Genomic DNA, 19,151 nt, shown 5'->3' on the forward strand with positions numbered 1-19,151 from the left:
ATCGAGAGAGATCGATTCGAGTCGAATCGATAAAATCGGTCGAAGAGGAGGAAGAGAGGCGGAATATGAATGGAAACGAGGGATTTATCGACTCGGTAGCCTGGATTGCGAAATATCATTCGAATCGTAGAACCGGTTCGATGACGTAAAGTCAGTCAGGTTCACAAGAATCACGCGTTATCGTGGCGATCGGTTTTTGTTCCCCGCGGGTCGCTGAGCGTGGCATGACTCGATGGAATTTCACTTAGAAGTCGCGGTCACCAGAGTCCATTGTTCGAGCTCGTTTTGTTGCCGTCCACCGAGGATTGTGTCGAGTCACAACCCGACAATGGAGACAATACCGAGCGCTCTTCGTCATCGCGCCACGTACGAGCTTTCTCTGTCTTTTCGTATTCTGCTTTTCCGGGAAAACCTCGAAGCGGTTCTCTTCAACGGAAGTACGAAATAATCGTGTTTCGATTTGGCGTTGCACCGAGTTTAATTCTGTCGATCTCATTTCAACGTAACCCGATTGCTAACAATGTTTAATGTAGCCATTTTGGGACTTTATACTTATCCAAAATATTTCTGTGAAATGTTATCTTATCATTTTTCCTTACATTGAAATAATAATGATAAATTTCTCCTCTCGCGAAAGGACACGGTCCTGTTTGTCTTTTCTTTAGGGTAACTTCGCTGAGAATTTCTTTTCTCTTGCACAGCTCGTGAAATTTTGTTGGGCTGCCTCAGTAAACGCGACAAGTTTCACGTTTTACCCTCGATACTTCTCCCCACTCGGTTCGCCTCATTACCGGAATCGTCTCGACGAAATTACTTGTGTCTCTTAGATCGACTTGACGAAAGACAGGTCACGGCTAGTCGACGCTAGTAAAGTAGAGTTCATACAATCTCCACCAGCAGTTGAAACAGATATTTGCGTCCGAGTTCTCTTGACAATGCGTTTCTCAGTGCAATGCCAAGTCGAAACCTTGATACGTCTCGATGGAAAACTTCGCAGCTATAGTTCAATCTAGCGCGAACTAGTTTCAACTTGGCGACGTTCTAAGGCATGATATTTTCCAACTAAAATCTCCCAAAATTCTGCTCCCTGATACTCACTTTTACTTTAAACCGCCCCTTTCTCGCGCCAAGCTGCTCGACTCTCGCAAACACTCTGACCCGAATCTACGACTGCGAAGCGAGAAATCCGAAAGTTAGAAGTGGCAAAATTCTACGCTCCAAAACTGAACGCGACACGACACTTTTGCCTCGACGTATACTTTTATATTTCTCAATCTGAAACAGTCTGTAACTCGTGGATACGCAAAATATCGCAAAGTTAGGGCCGTTAGAGTGCCACGTGAACAATAATAAATTTCGTTTCGCGACAAAGCACTTTCTTAGACGAGAACCAGCCCCGCGACCTAAAACGTTCTCCATCGCGGCACCCGTCCACCCACTTGCGTCGCGATTCCCCGTAACACGATCCCCGGCAATTACTTCCAATATTTCGGTTCGCGGGACCGCAATACCGTACAACTCCATAATTGGTGACAGCCGACGAGTTCGCACGTCTTCCGAGAACTTTTATTACCGCTCTGGCTATTTCTGACGACGGCCCAGCCGCGTGCATCGCGCGTCCCGACGTCGATACGCGCATTCGCTGCACTCGATTTTTTCGCGCCGCGCGGATGCAATCGGAGCCGTTCGGTCGGTTTAAAAATTGAACCAGGTCGTTTCAGCCGGGGGCTGGTTGAGTCATATTTCACGCGCGACGAACCTGGCTGGAGATGGTGCGCTTTCCACGACGACCATTTTTTAACATTTTCAAATGTTATTTTATATAAATAACTGAATTTCGAGCAATCGAACGAAAGATCGTCGCGAAGAATTCTTCTTCTTTCTCGCGCAATCGTCAGCTGGTGACGAGTGGAGGAAACAAGGGTAGTTTTCTCGATACGCTAGACGGCTACGTTGATATAATAGAGAATAGTAATTTAGTATGGTAATTTATGAATACGATATAATTAAATTTCGATTAAAAGATATCCTACTCTTCGATCATTTGCTTGTGATATTTGAAGAAATTTCTGATGTTTTACGCTCGACAGTGATCGATAATGTATACGTCTGAAATGGTAAAACGAGGAACGATGCTAAACAATTGTGTGTGCACGTGTGGAGGAAAAATAGCATGGAAAATGCAGAGCTCAGTTCGACGTGCGCTGTTTAAAAGCGGTCTTTCGAACGCGTTGGAACGGGGTCAATCGTCCACGCGATACAAACATTCATGACCGACATACGCGAAACTCACGCGTAGCCGTGCGAACTTTGACCCGTGAACTTCGGTAATAAACGCGTAATAGTAGGCTCCGTTAGTTCACGGTCAGCATCGCTGCGTACGTCCATCGTTTTTCCCGTCATTCGATACGAGTCGACGTTAAACACCGCGCGGAAGCGATGGCCTCTGTCGTGATCGAGCGCGAACAATTTTTCCCGTTGCAATTTACTTTCTTTCGATCTTTGTCTTTCTCCGCATTGCTTCTCCCTAAACGTTGCGCAGTCTTTAAATTCTATAATCTGCTCTTCTGATCGCTCGAAAATTATTGCATCCCACGTAACTGCAGTTTTCTAAACGAACGTTGCATCGAAGTGAAACGATTATGGATAGAAGTAAGACTGAAATATTGTTTTAAACGACGGTGAAACAAAATCTGTTCGATCTGGCTTCCACTGTGTTTTAGAGGCACGTCGAATAGGTTTTTCGCCAAGTGCAATTCGCTTATTGTTCGCGGCTGTCATAACTCGGCTCGTGAAAGTGAAGCAACCGTCGCAAGAAACGATTGTCGTCTCACGCGAGGGGCCACGCTAATTAGTATTTACCGATCCATCGATACAAATCGATCGGTAGTTCCGTTAATGCCAGACAAGAATCAACGACCGCCTACTACCGCGTCGAATTGATTTCAAGCGTTTACGATCACGCTATTGTCACTTTTCTTTCCATTGTGGCGTCCGGTGAAAGTATTCCTCGAGCATGGCTATATTAGCTTCCCGATAAGAAACGTTTCCTCCGATCGACTCCGTCAGCCTCGATTCCGCCTCGCTCGCGATGCAGTGGAAAGCTCGAGTCGATTGAAAATTCGTTTCGCGCAAGCCCCGAATGTTCGCACGTTAAATAACCGTGTAACAAAGTCTTCGAGAAAGCACTGAAAAATTGTGCAATATTTCGTAAATAGACTGTTATGAATTTTAGAAGAAACCGCGACAAACGATTTTGCGCCAAATTGGCAGCTTGTACAAATTCTTCCGGTTGTTTTACCTGTTTCTCTCCTCAACGCTAACGCTAAACTAATCGAATTCTTACGTCAACAGCGGGATAAAAATTCGATAAAAATTCGTCTATCGCTTCAACCAGTGTGTCGTTCGACGCATCGTATCCGACGCGATGCAAAGTTTCACGGAGCGCCACGATTCGATTGACAACTATATCGCGAACGTCGCTCAGAGCACACCGTTTACGAAACCTTTCCGCGTAAAGAAGGCCTGAGAACGCTCTAAAAAGTCTGTTTTCTTTCTGCTTCCAGATCGGACGGCCACGCGCGGCTCTCGGCGGCGATCGAGCACGGCAAAACCACGCAAGGTAACGCTGCTTTCACTTTGTTTGCGACCGCGGGTTAAACAATCCCGCTCCTCTAAACCGTGAAATATGAAAAATCATCCGAACGGACCGACGAGCGGCGTCGAGAAAGCGTGGCGGTCGAAATTTCGCGATCCAAGGGAGAATATCTGAGAACCGAACGTTCCAGGCCCAAGTTTCGGTGCAATCCGCGCCACTCTAATCGTAATCGCGTCAATGCAGCGTAATAACGCGCGATGCTGATTCACTTCCGGCCACTGTGGTTTGATATTCCGGCTGTGACGCGCGCCTTTCGACCATTCATCCCCGCGCTCCATTCGTAATGTTTAAAGATTCGAATCGTTAAAGCCTTTTCTGTGCGCGTAAGTTGAATTCCGTTTGGTTGCGATTGGATAAATTATACCTGATCGATTTCCAACTCTAATTATTGTTTTCCTTCGATTTTAGTATATATTATACTTATAATGGGCTGTTCTCACCGTATCTCCATCATGAATAAGTGAAATTCCGGTATCTCCGATTAGCAATTTGCTACGCACCCGATTCATTAATAATTAATAACGCGCTATAAATATTAAACGACGCATCAAAATCCCCCGCACCTCTGCGTCGATCGATCATTATCTCCAGTTACGTAATGTCCCCGCAGAATCGATCAACGAAACGTCGAAAGTCGCCGAACGACTCGATCTCAGAGATTCCCTCGTCGCCGAATTGTCTCGTTTCGTCGATGACGGAAGACTCGTAAGAAGAACGGGCACGGCGCGCGGCCATCTTGTTCATCGTCGGACATATTTCACCGCGCGGCGGATCGCGGAAAGTGAATAAAATTCGCGTAATGAATCGCGCGATAATTGATAAAATATGAACGCGACACCCGCTGTCCACCCCTTTTATCCCCCGTCTGATTAATCGCCGGTCATTATTTAATGCTTTCACAACTAACGCGTCGAGCCGATGTATCTTCGTTCGAGATGATAAATTAAGTCGCGCAGGCATTCCCGGGGAACGGTGAAACGGGAATATCGTTCGCGGCTAGGCGATGTTTGGTATCCGTCGAAAGGAGGCCGATAATTAATCAATGATGAAAGTTGCCCGTAGAAACCGTTGGTCAGGATGCCCAATCGGCCGTGCGACGGTATCGATGGCGTTTAGCGGTCCCACCGAACGACTTTTATGCTAATTCCGTGGTCCAGAGGCTTGTAAGGCTGCCAGCGGCGGTGGCACTCGCTATTATATTATATCATTTTAACCGATGTTTATGCAAAAGCCACGCTTTCCGTATCTCTCTGCATACATTACCGTTGAAGTACATTAACGCTATAAACAATAGCAATCAAAGTTGTTGACCAGCCGCCAAACGCGATTTATCATCGCCGCGCCATCCGGGTCCTCGTTGGGGATGCGCGGATATTCCAATTTTTTGCGCGTCTCCGCGAATAGACTGGAAATCGGTAATTTTAGTAAGCCCTGACGATCTCCATGCTTCTCGAAGTTATTAGAGACACCTGTCCACGCGACTGAGGAGAATTGTTTTCGCTGAGAAATTCGATTTTTGCACGCTCAGTAAATAATAGAAGACACACCCATGGAAAGCGGAAACCATCGCCCCGAGGACACGTCAGGGAAAAGCTAGTCGGTCTGAGAGTCTAACTTTCCTTGGCGAAATATACGACGAACGACGACACTTTCTTTTCTCTCGTCCCATAGCGCGCGTCTCTAAGCCCACCGTGGAGATTGAAATTTAACCTTCGAGAATCCCGCCTCCAGAATTAACCGAAACGTACCGCACGCGGATCGCCGACGAGTCATACTCGAAGATCAGCCGGGAACAGACAGAACGGATTCGAAAATACGCATCGAGGCATCAAAGGCCAGCGGCTGCGCGGCCACGTAATCGCAGCCCGTCTGTTCCTTCCGCGTGTTTCCGCGGCGCTCGTGTTTCACGCCGCGGTGATTTCAGTCGCGACGCCCGCCCCCCTGAGAATTTTCCGATTTCCCCGCGTACCACCGTCCGCGGTAATAAAGGGTAACGCGTGCCAGCTATGCGCGTCGCGTTTAAACGCCGCTGGCAAACGCGCCGCGGCCCGCCGCTGATTTATCGCCGCGTGACGAGGACGTTAGAGGCGTTCCTCGAGCTTTTCGAGCAACGGGACGTGTCGTAACGAGCCGCGGGCATTCACGGTACATCGGGAAGAACGGCCTTGCTACATTATTAGACACCGCGCGCAACGAAAGACCGCTCGAGCAAGTTCCTACACGATCGCCTTTATTTGCGTCGACGTCGCGCCCTCGAGTTCCTCGGACCTCCATCGCGGTCGTCTTCTCGGACTAATTCGCGACCTAGCGCACGCTACCATCTTCGCGCGTAAATTTCTCATTCAACTTGGAAAAGCGGATTGGATTTTTATTTTCGTAAGACAATGGATCTGCAAGCTGAGCGATTCGCAGACAGATTCCTGGAACGGACAGGATGCGCGCGATAAACGTTCGTTGCTGATTATTTATCGAACGCCACCAGGGAAGAGTAACAATCGATCGTTGCGTAACCGCAGACCCTCGTGTTTCTGCGATGAGTTGCCACGATCCGAAGGCCTTGGACCGAGAACTTGAACGATGCCTTCCGTTTTCTGAAACGTTTCGTCGACGGGGGAGGATCGATGGCGACGTGTCGCGCGTACAGCGCGATCGGATGCGAACAGTTTCACGCCTAGCGTTTTCCTCGGTTCGGCGGAAACTCCGATCCAATCAATCCTGCAACTGGTCGAATCGAGAATCGTCGGTGGAAACTCGCGACTGTAATTGGAGACCGTGAAACCTGAATCAAACGATGTAACACCGCTCGACTTTGAACACGATCTACGTAGCGGATCTCGCCACGTAACCGATGAGCATAAATAAACCGTGGAACGGGTACGAGTGAACAATTACTACGTCAGAGGCGGCCGGTTTTAACTCGCTCGGAAATATTCGCTGGATGATACGTCAGCGACGATGGTAAAGTGGAAATTGGCAAAGTTTAAGGGAATCGCATTCCAAAAAACGATCGTGATAGTCGAGCGATCTCGTACGCCTCGCTTAGCTACCAATTTCTTTGAGATTCTCTTTTTTCTAGATACCTTTCTTCTAGCCGCGCTCGACATCCAGTTATCTTAATTAATCAATGTAGCACTCATTGTTGAAAGGCGAGACGAAGAAAAGAATGGAAAAAAGGACCTTCCGTTTCTTCGTTTACAATTTTCCCGTTTGCTCGTGGCCAATCGTAATATTAGCACCGTTTGAATCATCGCGGCGATTTCTCCGTGCCAGGTGCGAATTTCCGCGCGCGTTTCGCCACGCTCGCGAATTTTTGCCCTCGCGGCCTCTAGATGGAAGTGAAAAATACTTGTCTGGAGCGAGGCCAATCGGGACTATTCGCAGAGCAAGTGGGCATAAATAACGTTGTTGTGCGGCGAGAATGGGACGTTCGCGTTACCACCCTGTCCGCGAAATGGGAGACCGTTTTCACTGTGGCGAAGAGAGATACCGATTTCTCTACTAAAAATGTCCTCCGAGAATAGCCACTCCACAAGAGTGTCAAGTTTGCTGCAAGCAAACGTGCCATTTTAAGCGGAAGCTAATAATCATCTTACGCAAAACCATCCCAGAAGCGGTCTGTTCGTCCATCTTTTCCTGTCACCGGCTTAAAAATAACTGGAACAAAGTGTCCAAAGCTGCGCAGTATCTCCTGAGATCCGGCCTAGCGTTATTAATAATATCGACGATATAAACAGCTAACGTCGCATACGTCGCTACACAGGCGACAATAAAAACCAGCAGAGTACGGGGCAGGGTGAAGGAACATTTTAAGCGAACCACCTACAGTCCCTGTCCTCCATAAATAATCAACCTCTAGCATGGCTGTTTCATCGCGAAAAACCGTCGAGCAATGAACCGCGGACGAAAGAACATTCCAGAAACTTTTTCCCTCGAGTAACCACCCGACAGACCAAGCTTTCCTATTCACGATCACGGCCAACGATAAACAATGGAGTCGAAGACGAGGGACGAATCAGAGTGCGACTCACTCTCTTGCTCGCTCGCTATTTTCTGCTCCCATTCGTTAGCAGACGATCGACGTTAATCGCCCCCTATTCCCGTCGTAAAGCTCACCCTCGGGAGGGTCCGCGAACGGGAGCGCGGCGCGCGTGGCAAGCGGTTTACGAGCCGGTTTCCGTTCTCCGTGCACGGGCGAAGGCCCATTCAGAGCGGCGCGGTCGGTCACTCGGTCGAGCGGCGGTATTCCTGGGGTGACACACACCGCGGCGTTATCCCGACGGAGACGAGGCCTCCTCTATTTATAAATGTGGGTCGACGTGGCTGCGCAGCCGGCTCGTTTCGTCATTATTACGAGTCCGCGCGGAAACCAGGAGTCCTCCTCCGCTTCTCTGTCCCTCTCCCTCTCGCTCAAGCGCGTCGAGTTCGACGAGCATACCGCCACAAGTGTGACGGATTAATCGAGATCTCTTTCGACCGGTAATTGGCCTATCGCGGATACTGAAATAGAACAGCTGTCGATCGTCCACGCGGTCCTTTCCGTGCGTCGTTGCGAATTTTTCCACGGGGTACAATGGTGGCGCTGGTATTTGGAATACTTATCGATATTGATTAGTGTCACTGTGCGATTAGAGAAATTGTACGTCCCCGTTTGAAATTCACATCCGTCGTGCCACGCGCGAGAGACAAAAGGCTTAAAGAGAACATCGTTCGCACTCACTTCCGTCCGTCGACTGTGCTCAAGATCTCGGTTACTCGCGAGGGCGTGGATCTACGCTGCTCTTCGAAGAACTTCGTCGAGGCCCCGCGTACTTGCGCGCCACTGTCTTCCTCGATTTCGTAAAGCGCAACGATCGATAACAAAGCGAACAAAACCACACTCGCGTTTCTTCGAAACGTCACGATAGTCGAGTTTCTAATGGACGAGCGGCGGAGAAAACTGGTCTCAGCGGCGCAAAAGAACCTCGCACACCGGTTGGAACGGCGCAAAAAGATACAGGAACTGCACATCGAAGGACGGATACTTGTTGCGCCAGCGAACTTCGATCGATCGACTGTTTTTCCACGGTGTATACGTGCCGATTTACGTTCCTACGCCTGGTACGGCGCCTATCGTCGGGTATTTCCTGCTTTCCGTGGTGTACGGTGCTATCACGCGTGTTTACGAGGCGCGGGACACTCTCACGGTGTCGAAACTGTCTAGACACGCGAAAGGGGGGCGATAAAAACCGTGGCTAAGCGATTGAAATGTCTCGAATCAAACCTCGTGTCTCATCTGGGTGTCCAGTGGTATCGAACAGGTCTAATTGCAAGTGGACAAACCGAAAAAGATACATTCGCGGACCTTCATGGCTCTCTAGCGTCATACGTTCCATTTGCGCTCTTTTATCTGTTTTTCTCTTCGTTAACTCGATTTTCGTAACCACCATTTCGCTTAAAAATCTAGTACCACCAAGGTTATTTATATTAAAAGGCATTTGTAAAAATGAAATTCGAAAAGAAGAGTCTATTAAAGAATTTTGAAGAAAATATCGAGTGGCTGCCGGAAAAAATAGCACGTTAGATGGATCGTCCTGAATAGAAGCTGTCCGTCGGTGCCGATTAAAATGAGCTGGCACGAAGTTCACGCGCGGCTCGCGAGGTCGATTTCTTGAATGGCGTTGCGTCAATCTCTCGAGAAGTGATCGCGGGTCCGTTTCGTTCGTTTAGCTTGTAAATGCCTGTCCGCGGCAGCCGGGAATGTGCATCAATCGACGAAGCCGCAGCCTTGGTCGCGGCGTGGCTTCTTATTTTTAGCGAATTATTGGTACGCCTCGTAAACAAGAAACCGATACTCCGCCATCGACGAGGTACCGCGCTCCCTCTGTTTCCACCGTTCCTCGTGGATTCTCAGCGATTCGTCGGGCAACTTTCCGACAATTCAAAGCTCCACTTTACGTTTAACCCATCCACGACTACGGGGATTCTTTTCTTGGAAACGTTACATCTCTCGCATTCGTATGCGAAAGAGAAACGGTCGAGGGAACGACCGCAAAGGCTGAGGAATAACGAAAGCAGCGGATAGGAATTCGCAGGAGGTCGGCAGAAAGTCGCGAAAACAGGATAAAACGAGCGAAAACCCTTTGTTTCGGATTTTATGCGCGCGGCGTCCGAAAGACACGGAACCCTGACATCGTACCAGCGTTCAGATTTTATTTTCGGAGGCACGTTCACGTGTGACGTCGAAGGGGAATAACAAAGCTGTAAACCGCCAGGATTGTCCTCTGTATCCTCCTACGATTGTTCTAAGCTAAGTGTCCTGGAGGATGAAAAGGAAACTAGCGATCGAAGCGCAGCAAATAGCCAAAGCATCCCCTCCTCGAGGGAAATGAATCTTACTCAAGATGAATCGATACTCGTGCTATTTAACGATACCATTGGAAGGAAAAATACGCGGACGACCTCGTTAGCGCCACGTGAACGCGTTATTTACGCGTTTCCCCCGAGCGAGCTTTCGCAATATCGTTTCCAGAAGCTCGAACGGTGAGTCACCGATCGAGATTCTTCGGAAACGAGGTAAACGCCGGCGTGTTTTCGATCCCAAGTCGAGACGGCGCGGAACGGAATGCGTATTCGTGACATTTGAAGGGGTGTCTTAAATTAAAACGATGGCAGGGCGGGCCCGAGCTGGCAAACGCGAGCGAAAGAACGCGGCGGGCGATTGCCACATCGACGTTTTGGCAGCGCCCGTTCTCGACGCCCCGTTTCTCTCTTTCCTCCAACCCCCCTGCCAACCCCCTCCGCCTCTGCACGCGATTATGTACAATTAACCAATCGTCGATCGACAGCTAACCTCTCGGATTTGTATTTTTAGAGGGACGCGCGAGCGTTCGTACGCTTCGAGTTTGCTCCCAGTGACACGAATATCGTTCGATCGAACTGGTTCGCGTAACGTTGGCGGAAGAGCCACGGTTCTCGAACGATAGAGGGTGCAAGACGCATTTCCTGTCGATGGACACCAATTCGAAGGCTGTGACTTGGGAATCGATCGTGCGAATGGAATCGCGTCCCATGTACGTTCATTTTCAGTCGAGAGAATTTGAAAATTCCAAGGTCCAAGTGCGAGTTTCGACGTCTTGATCTGAGAGAACTGATCGAACCAGAGATTCTTAGGTTCCAAACTTTCCGCTTGCGAACATTTCAGAGCGTACGATTTAAATTTTTATAGACTTCTCGAGCAGAATGCGTCAAGTGCTCGATAAAGTCGACGAGACGATACGAAACGCAGTTCCATTTTTCCGCGTATTTCCCCGTAATCAACGAGACGGCTGCGTCTGAAGCGATGTTGGCGCAAGCCATCTGCTTTCGCTGGTCTGGCCAGCGTCGGTATTATTCCACTGCGGACGACGTTCCGTCGTGTCATCGGTCGCCTCGACGCGTACCATTAAGTTCGCTCGGTAATGTTCCAGGGGAACGATCGCACCTCTCGAATCAGGGCACGCGGTATCGTTACCAAGTGAAACGGACTCGAGAACTTCTGGCGAATCCCGCGACACCGTTTGCCAGTTCCGTTTCGAGGGCAAGTTGAAGTTCGCGATGTTCGAGGCTACAGCTGACTAAGAGCGAAGCACGTGGCGTCAAATAGTTAGTCGCGACTTGGTAATCGCAATGTCACGATTTTATTTGAATTTCTTTGACAATGGCAATTAGCACGCGAGCTCTGTTAGAGACTCTCTGTTAAAGAATGGAACAGACGAATTATATTTAGAATCGAGGAGTACGCGAACGATGCGAAGTTCATTTACGACGATCTCTCGAGAAGACACGCGGAAGTCGCGGCACGATTTTTTTCGCGAATTAATCGAATGAAAAGATCGAAGTGCCTGGGCGCGCGATCGAATTTATTAGATGGCCGGAAACAGAAATTGAAGGACGCGGATGCCAGCGGTGGGAAGAGGGGACGGCTTGCAACGTAACGTTGCGAATTACGCGGCCGTTACGTCGTCGACGATTACGCCGTCGTTGGGTTAAATAATCATCCGCCCATCACGGACACGCTTGGTTCCAAGGTCACTGATACCGGAGGCCCCTGGACCCTTCCATAATCGGGAATTAGCAACCGGTCTAATTACACCGTCACAGGTCAGAGCACCCACGTATTCACCCACGTACCAACGATCGATCGCGCCGCGATGCTTGACCGTGTCGCCCTTAATTGGGAGTCGCGATCGTTTCTATCTCATTAGCTCTTCGTACTACAAACCTCTGGATACGTTTGGCCTTTTCGAATCCTGCGGAATTTGCTTCGCCTACACTTTTACGCGCGATGACAAAATAGACGAGCGTGACTTTCGAATCTTTTTCTTTCTAGTCATTCGTTTTTTCTTTTTGGCTTCTGTGTACAAGTGATATTTGTTAAATATTTTTCGTACCGTCCAAGCAGTTGCGGATCTATATTGTTGCAACGATCAATGCTCGTTAAGGGTTGAGCTTTATGGTTATTATACAGCGTCCCTCGTAAGATACTTAATTCGTCGCACTCGTCGAGAAACCACGAGATCTCGTCTTCGAGAAGAGTAATTGCGACAATGGGAAAATTTATTTTTCAGTTTACTGCCTACTTCTTGTTCTCGAGCGTTACATTCCGTGGAACTGTAAACCGCGACAGTTTACGCAACGCTGGCCTTCTCAACGTGTTCCTGGATAAAGTGTGAAAAATAGTCTGCGTCGAAGAATTCTGAAGAAACTCTTTTCTAGAAGCTGATCTTCCAGCAAAGTAATCGTTGTCAAACCAAACGGAAGAAACGAGCAAAAGTTAGACAGTCGAGGTTCCTTTGTCGATTCGTTTACGAAACGCAGAGAAAGGATGTTGTATCTCAAAATATCCTTTTCCGTATCGCTTCGAAATTCTCCCCACGAGACGAAGAACGAGGGAAATTCAAATCCTACGTACCATCCATCACGTCACGACGTTCGTGACAATTTCTACGAAATCGAGAAGCCGAAGCTCGCGAGTAAAGCTGACGAAAAACTCGCGAGACCGTGGCAGCGACAGGTGCGAGAAGTCGCGGAAGTTTAATCCAGCTGTCACGGAGAATAAATCGTTTTATCGCGGCAGCTCGTAAAAATTCGCTAATCAATTCCGTGCCAGGGAATTGGCGATGTTCGAGGAATGATACCCGGTTAATTTTCGCGATCGCGTTCTCTATTTTTCGTTCGTCGTTCATCGTTCGCCAACCGAAATTGACTGAACGTACATGTCCTCGAATTTCTCTGTACCCGTCCCAATTTCTCTGTAAAACTCGAGAGGAAATACTTTTATCGAAAACCGTTTTGTTATGATGTGCGTCGACGAAAATGTTTGCGATCACTTTGCAATTTCTAATCACGTCGAATTTTCATCCAAGGTCTTGGCTGTTTTACAGAAATTGATTCGAAAGATTGAGATGAATCTCGAAATTAGAAGAAGCCGCTCAAAGCGATCAGTGGTCGAAACATCCATCGAAAAAGGAAATCGCAAAACGCGGCACTGAAAAACGGCTGTCCTCGACTAGTTTGAAACCAAATCGGTTTCACTGCTGTCGAGTGACCCACTAATAATGAGACCTTGGACAGCCGCGAAACTGTTGCGCGCAATATTTCGACGCTCGAAGGTCGATCAATCGTCGTTCGATGGCCGCCAACTATCTATCGACTATAGTCGAACCAGAGGAACGCGCAACGAGAATCGAGTAAACCGTTGAAAAATCAGATGCACACCGCTGTACAAAACGGAACAGTCGCGTAGGACTTGACAATTTCCACTCGTTAACCGATGAAACGAACCGCACGATGCCTCCGTTGTGTCCTCGTTCCGTTTCACGAATTTTGCTAACAACGATAATCGTGACGAGACCTTTGCTCGCCTCGAATCTTCTCGATTAGACGCATTGTTCCTCTCGTTAGCGAATAAAGTCCAGCCTTCCTGGATCGAACGAGAGCTCATTGTTTAAAGAAACGTATTAAGTCCGAGTGATTGAACGATCGATCACTGCGGATGAAAGTACTTAAATGGGCATTGTCGAAGTGTCCTCGTAGATTTTATTTGTTAACTTTCCTTGACGATCGATCATATCGCGATGACTAATAAACACGACTACGACCTGCGCAATACGATTTTTGTTCAGAATTTTCTTACAAGATAGCAACGCGTAGATTAACCCTTTGCGCTTGGCGCTGCAACTCGAGACAATTTCGCGTGTAAAGGAATTTATATAACGATTAGCATACAGAAGTGTTATATTTTGATATATCATCTGCGTTTACATTTTGAAAAAGATAATTATCGAAACACTTACCAGGGCATTCTGAGTTGCCAGGATCTTGTGAAGACTGGACTTTATTCGCTAACGAGAGGAACAATGCGTCTAGTCGAGAAGATTCGAGGCGCTGGATTCACTGTCTATTACACTAATTTTTCTAGTTCTCACACCCGATGCGTCATCACTGTTTACACTTGCTCTGTCACCAACTTAATCACGATCAATTCAAAATTAAACTCGCGTTAAAACTTTGAAACGAGTGGCGAAAAATTGCGCGCTAAACGTGCTCGCTACGACCGTCGAAACTGTACTAACGCTAGACACATCGTATCCAGGACTACAGTCGTAAAGGAATTTTACGTCACAATGTCACTTTCCAACCAACAACATAAACAGCCTGAGGACCTATTCAATACTTTGCGTCTATCAACTGAAGATAACGAAATTCAGCGTAAATACAGCCGCTCGAGTTGCCACGCGAAACATCGAGGCGAGTGAGAGTCGCCATTCGAGCGCAGAGGGTTAAAGTTTCCACGAAGTCGCGTCTCTTACTTGTATCGACTCAAGAGACAGATCGGTTTAGGGTCATTACGTTTATTAATCAGAACGTTTATTGTTTGCAATTAAAGATAAAAGTTGGAAGATTGCACACGTGATAGTGTAAAAACTGTCGTCCGTTACTTGAACGAGCTCGAACGATAGAACGGAGCACGCCACTGGGTCAAAATGCAAGCGAATGATAAACCTCGATCGAGACAGTGCGACTCCAACGTGCGAATCGCGGTGAATTATTCAGAATCACGACTTCCGTTACGTAAGAGTCGTGTAATAGCGTTTGCTGCGATCATACGAGCCTCGAGAGCGTGATTCGCCTTACGATAAGCGCAGGCGAATCGATAATCGCATTCTTATGGTTCACTGTTCGATCGCGTGCTCGTTACAAGCACCTCGGTCCTGCTCTGCAGCTAATCTCGCGTTCGTTTCTTTCTCGAATAGTTCGAGAAAGGGTCGAACAAACAGTGGGACATAAATTAAGAACGAGAACTTGAATCAACGACTATTTCTTAGCCAATCGCTCTCTTATTTGTTTGGAGAAATTTAAGTTTCTTTAAAGAGATATATCTACAGTGTACAAATGAATGCTCGGACAGGGAAATTCCGATTTTGTCGTCGGTAAAACTGGAAATTTGTCAGCTGAGGCGATGCACGTTTACTTTAAACGACTCAAGGATCGTAACAAGGTTAAAGAAACTTGGAACGAATACTCTGACACCGATCGAAGGTGAAGAAATTCAATGAATTTAGTTATTAGCACCATTGGCTGTTATGATGTCTTCGCGTTGCGTCACGAACGCAAAAAGTGTACGTGTGAAACGCGAAATAAATTTGCATTCCGCATGTGGAAGAACACTCGAGCGCGCTGTCGTCGAATGCAACCTGGTCGAATATCAGAGAGACACTGGAAGCATTAAATTGAATGAGTAAATCTCTGCATCAACGATAAATAATTCTCTAAATATTTTTGTTGAAATATACGACCGAATGCATCCGGGGAATCTCTGATCCCGTGTGAGGCAATCAATATTTCGGAAGCTGTGCTCTCATCTCGTAGAAATTCAATCGATGCTTGCTTTATTCCAGACCTGTGTGATCTTTCAATTAACTCGTGCAATAAAATTTATACCAACTGTTCGCGTGTTTCTGTTCGTCTCTACAAAGGATATAATCCTGAAATCTGAAGAAACAACGATCCATTCGATACTCTAACGAAGGCATTCATCCAGGAGGTCCTTCTTTCAGGATAAGAGAAGATTCAGTTGTGCTCCTTCGAGGTAAAGCGGAAAATTTTAATTTTCGACGCGTTACTCAAGCATTTGAAACAAAATTATAGAATTCTATGGAAGTTAACATAACGGGCGCGAAAGCTAGAAGGCGATTGCGGATAGAAATAGAGTCCTCTTTTTTTTTCTCACCAAGCAACGGAAATTTTTCATCCACGTCGCATTTGCGTATCTCTGAGATATTCGACCGTAGCCAGAACGATGTCTCGTTAGGCCAAGATCGTTTCGTTGAGCAATCCCGATGACTGAACGCCCAGTCGGTCATGACCAACGAAATCTTCCGTAATTTATGGTCTTCGTCTCGTTAGCGAAGATGGACTATCTCGTTTTTTCTTTATTTTTCTCGATTTATTAACACGACGAACGGAGCCACGTTGTACGACAGTTTCGTCTTATCGCCAACAGTTTCTGTCACGCGGCGAGGATTCTTATTTATGAAAATGAACGTCCAAATACTCGTAACGCGCGTGAGGATATCTAGTTCTATTCAATGGATAATGGAAAGGAACAAAGGACGATCTTTTCTTCGGATCGCGAAGCCAGCTATCTAATCTCGCGATTAATTATTTTTACTCGTCACTTGTCACAACTGTCTTCGCGAACATGCCTCGTTGCCTCGTTGAATAGCTACCAACAGCTATTTATATTAAAGTCCCTCGAACTCTACCAGTAATAGCCTGAGCGTACGAAAAACTGGAAGGCTAACCTTTTTATCGAAATCGTAGCGATACGAGGCGACCTCGGAACACTCGAAAATCTGCTACCACGCGATGGTGCAATGAAGCTTATTCAACGGTCGACACGACGGTCGTCGATTTGTTTAGGGATCCCTAGCGTTATTCCCCTAATATTCGTGAAAGAAGATAGCTTTGCTCTTGATTTAATATCACGCTTAACACGAACGACCGTGAGAGAGAGAGAGAGAGCCTTTCTTTATCTTCCACGTTGCGCAAATTACGCCCAGCTTATTATTCGTTTCAAAACCGTGATCGTTTGTAAATACATGCTCGCGATGTTTTTCTCCATTGTGATGTTGTTTTCATTTTTACGTAACTGTATCCTTGTACCAACACGGTTCGAGTGTCTTCCTCGTAACGACGAACAATCTGTTTGCCACACTTGCGGACACTTTCTTTATCTCGGCCACACTGTTACCGAATGATCTACCGTATCAAAACAGGTTCAGGGAAACGGTGATCGGAAGATTTTGTATCGCCCACACGATAACCGTTATCGTGTACCGAATTACACCAGACTGGTAGAGAACTATTTTCTTCGACAGACACTCCAATTCCTTCTCGTCTCGCTCTTCTTCGTAGAACGATTAAAATTGATTTATTTCTTAGATTTTAAAATTTAATCAAACATAGAATATTGGAAGTATAGGGTCAGCAGTGTCGAATAATTATTTTAATTACAGTTTTCAAAGACAGATCCTCCTCGTCTCACTCTTCTTCGTAGAACGAATAAAATTGATTCGTTTCTTAGATTTTAAAATTTAATCAAACATAGAATATTGGAAGTATAGGGTCAGCAGTATCGAATAATTATTTTAATTACAGTTTTGGAAGACAGATCAACAAGATTCGAAGAAAACTACTGTGATCGATGTTAGAGGCTTTATATTTCCGTTTCTATTCGGTCCACAGAGAAAAGCTTGGATCCGAAACTGGCGCGATACAAAGTGAACCCCGGTATCGATCCTTCGAGCGCACTCGCGCGCGAGCAAAGGTAGAGGCACAGGTGAAACGAAGGTAACCAAACATTCCTATCACGTTTCTAATTGTAACGTTCGAACGGGCCGGATTAACGAAACGATCGGCCCCCGTTGGATTAACGAACGCGCGCCTATATTTTAATGAGCGGACACCAGCGCGCTGCAATCTGCGCGGTACACGAGAACGTTATTAATTGTCATTCGTCCCGGTCGAATGTTGTCCGCTTCGGGATGTCAGCCGTTTTAGTTGCGTAATTGTCACGCAACAGGGAAACGAAGAGCGAAATTACGTAAGTTACGCGATCGAAGAAAGAGAAGCGAAACCGTGACTTAACGCAACGACGTTCGATAATGTCGCTTCGTAAACAGTCACCTAGAGTTGCGCGTTGTCACCCCGTATAGACCAAGAGTCACGTTTCTATCTCTGTTGGTAGATGCAAAAAATGCACGATAAACAGGAGCTAAGAACCTTTTTAACACAAATGTATTATCTATTTCATGTTTAACATCTGTCTTCGTTTCTCGCGACAGAATCGAGTAGAGCTTCTCTAACTAATTTTCCAAAGCGTTCACAGTATTGATGAGGGGAAAGATGCCTAAGTCAACAATACTGTAGTCGACTGTTACTCCGTATTTTAGCTTGGAAGCTTGATAACACGTCGCAGAGATCGCTGCTATTCTGTATTAAACCAGATTTTCGCCCACGTCGAATAGATGAAGCACGGAATTCGTTATCGTCTGTGTGGTTCATGAATGGCCAGGCATAATCGCGGCTGAGACGCATCCCGTGCCAGTCCGTACGAGCGATACGCACGTGCGTGGCTGCAACGCCACGCTGGTGCATTTAACGCTGGTGGCATTGCGCTGCACTTGAGGCCGCGCAATGGCCGCATTATGCAATCGCGGCGAGCGGACTGGACGGTATCACGGACCGAAAATTGCCGCGATACGAGTTCTGCTAACGGCGAGCACCAATCGTACGTAACCGTAGGATTGATTCGTGGTCGTTTAAAGATACAAAGTCTGGAGGACTTACGACGATATTCTACGAGCGACAACACAGAGTTGAAACAGCGAGAGTTTGTTTCGAAGATTAATAAGGTTATGCATACGTTAACCGCAAAATTGGAACTTTTCATATTGCGTAATTATCGAAGCGATGCGACGTGTGTATCTGGTCGACGCTTACGTCAAAGACTCGCGTTCCACATGCGTCGAAGTAGTGGACGTAGACGCTGGATAAATAAAGAAAATTCCTCGTCTTTGCGTGTTAGACGAAACGACTTTAGCCGCGACCAAAACTTTCTAATTGATTCCCAAACACGCGAATGCCTCGGTTTCGCGACGCTAACAGTTCGTAACTAGTTCCTAATTCGACTTTGCGCGTCGAACTCGGTCCCGACACTACCGATACCTCGATCGCGCCATCGACGCAAGAATCGCGTTACCGCCGCCGCGTCGAAACGCGTCGATTTACATTCGCACATGGAAATCAAATCTCGTCGTTGTTAGTGGTCAACCTGGAAAACGTCCCTGTCGAACGCTTAACAAATGGCCGCGGTAACGACCGCGCTGATAACTGAAAAAAATGGCCACGAACCAGGCTCTACGAAAGCTTCGATATCGACGACAGCGTATTTCGCGCGGCAATGGCATTT

General features: G+C 47.1%; 1 protein-coding gene across 1 annotated transcript in view; it reads left to right on the top strand.

Moving 5' to 3' along the window:
- LOC143426173 (uncharacterized) overlaps positions 1-19,151 on the top strand; it is an 87,298-nt gene that overhangs the window by 16,669 nt on the left and 51,478 nt on the right. Inside the window, exon 2 of the mRNA XM_076899409.1 lies at positions 3,567-3,622. The gene's annotated coding sequence lies outside the window, so the exon portion shown is untranslated. The remainder of the gene's footprint in view (positions 1-3,566; positions 3,623-19,151) is intronic.

The sequence above is a fragment of the Xylocopa sonorina genome, chromosome 8 (genome assembly GCF_050948175.1).
Source record: "Xylocopa sonorina isolate GNS202 chromosome 8, iyXylSono1_principal, whole genome shotgun sequence".
Lineage (NCBI taxonomy): Eukaryota > Metazoa > Arthropoda > Insecta > Hymenoptera > Apidae > Xylocopa > Xylocopa sonorina.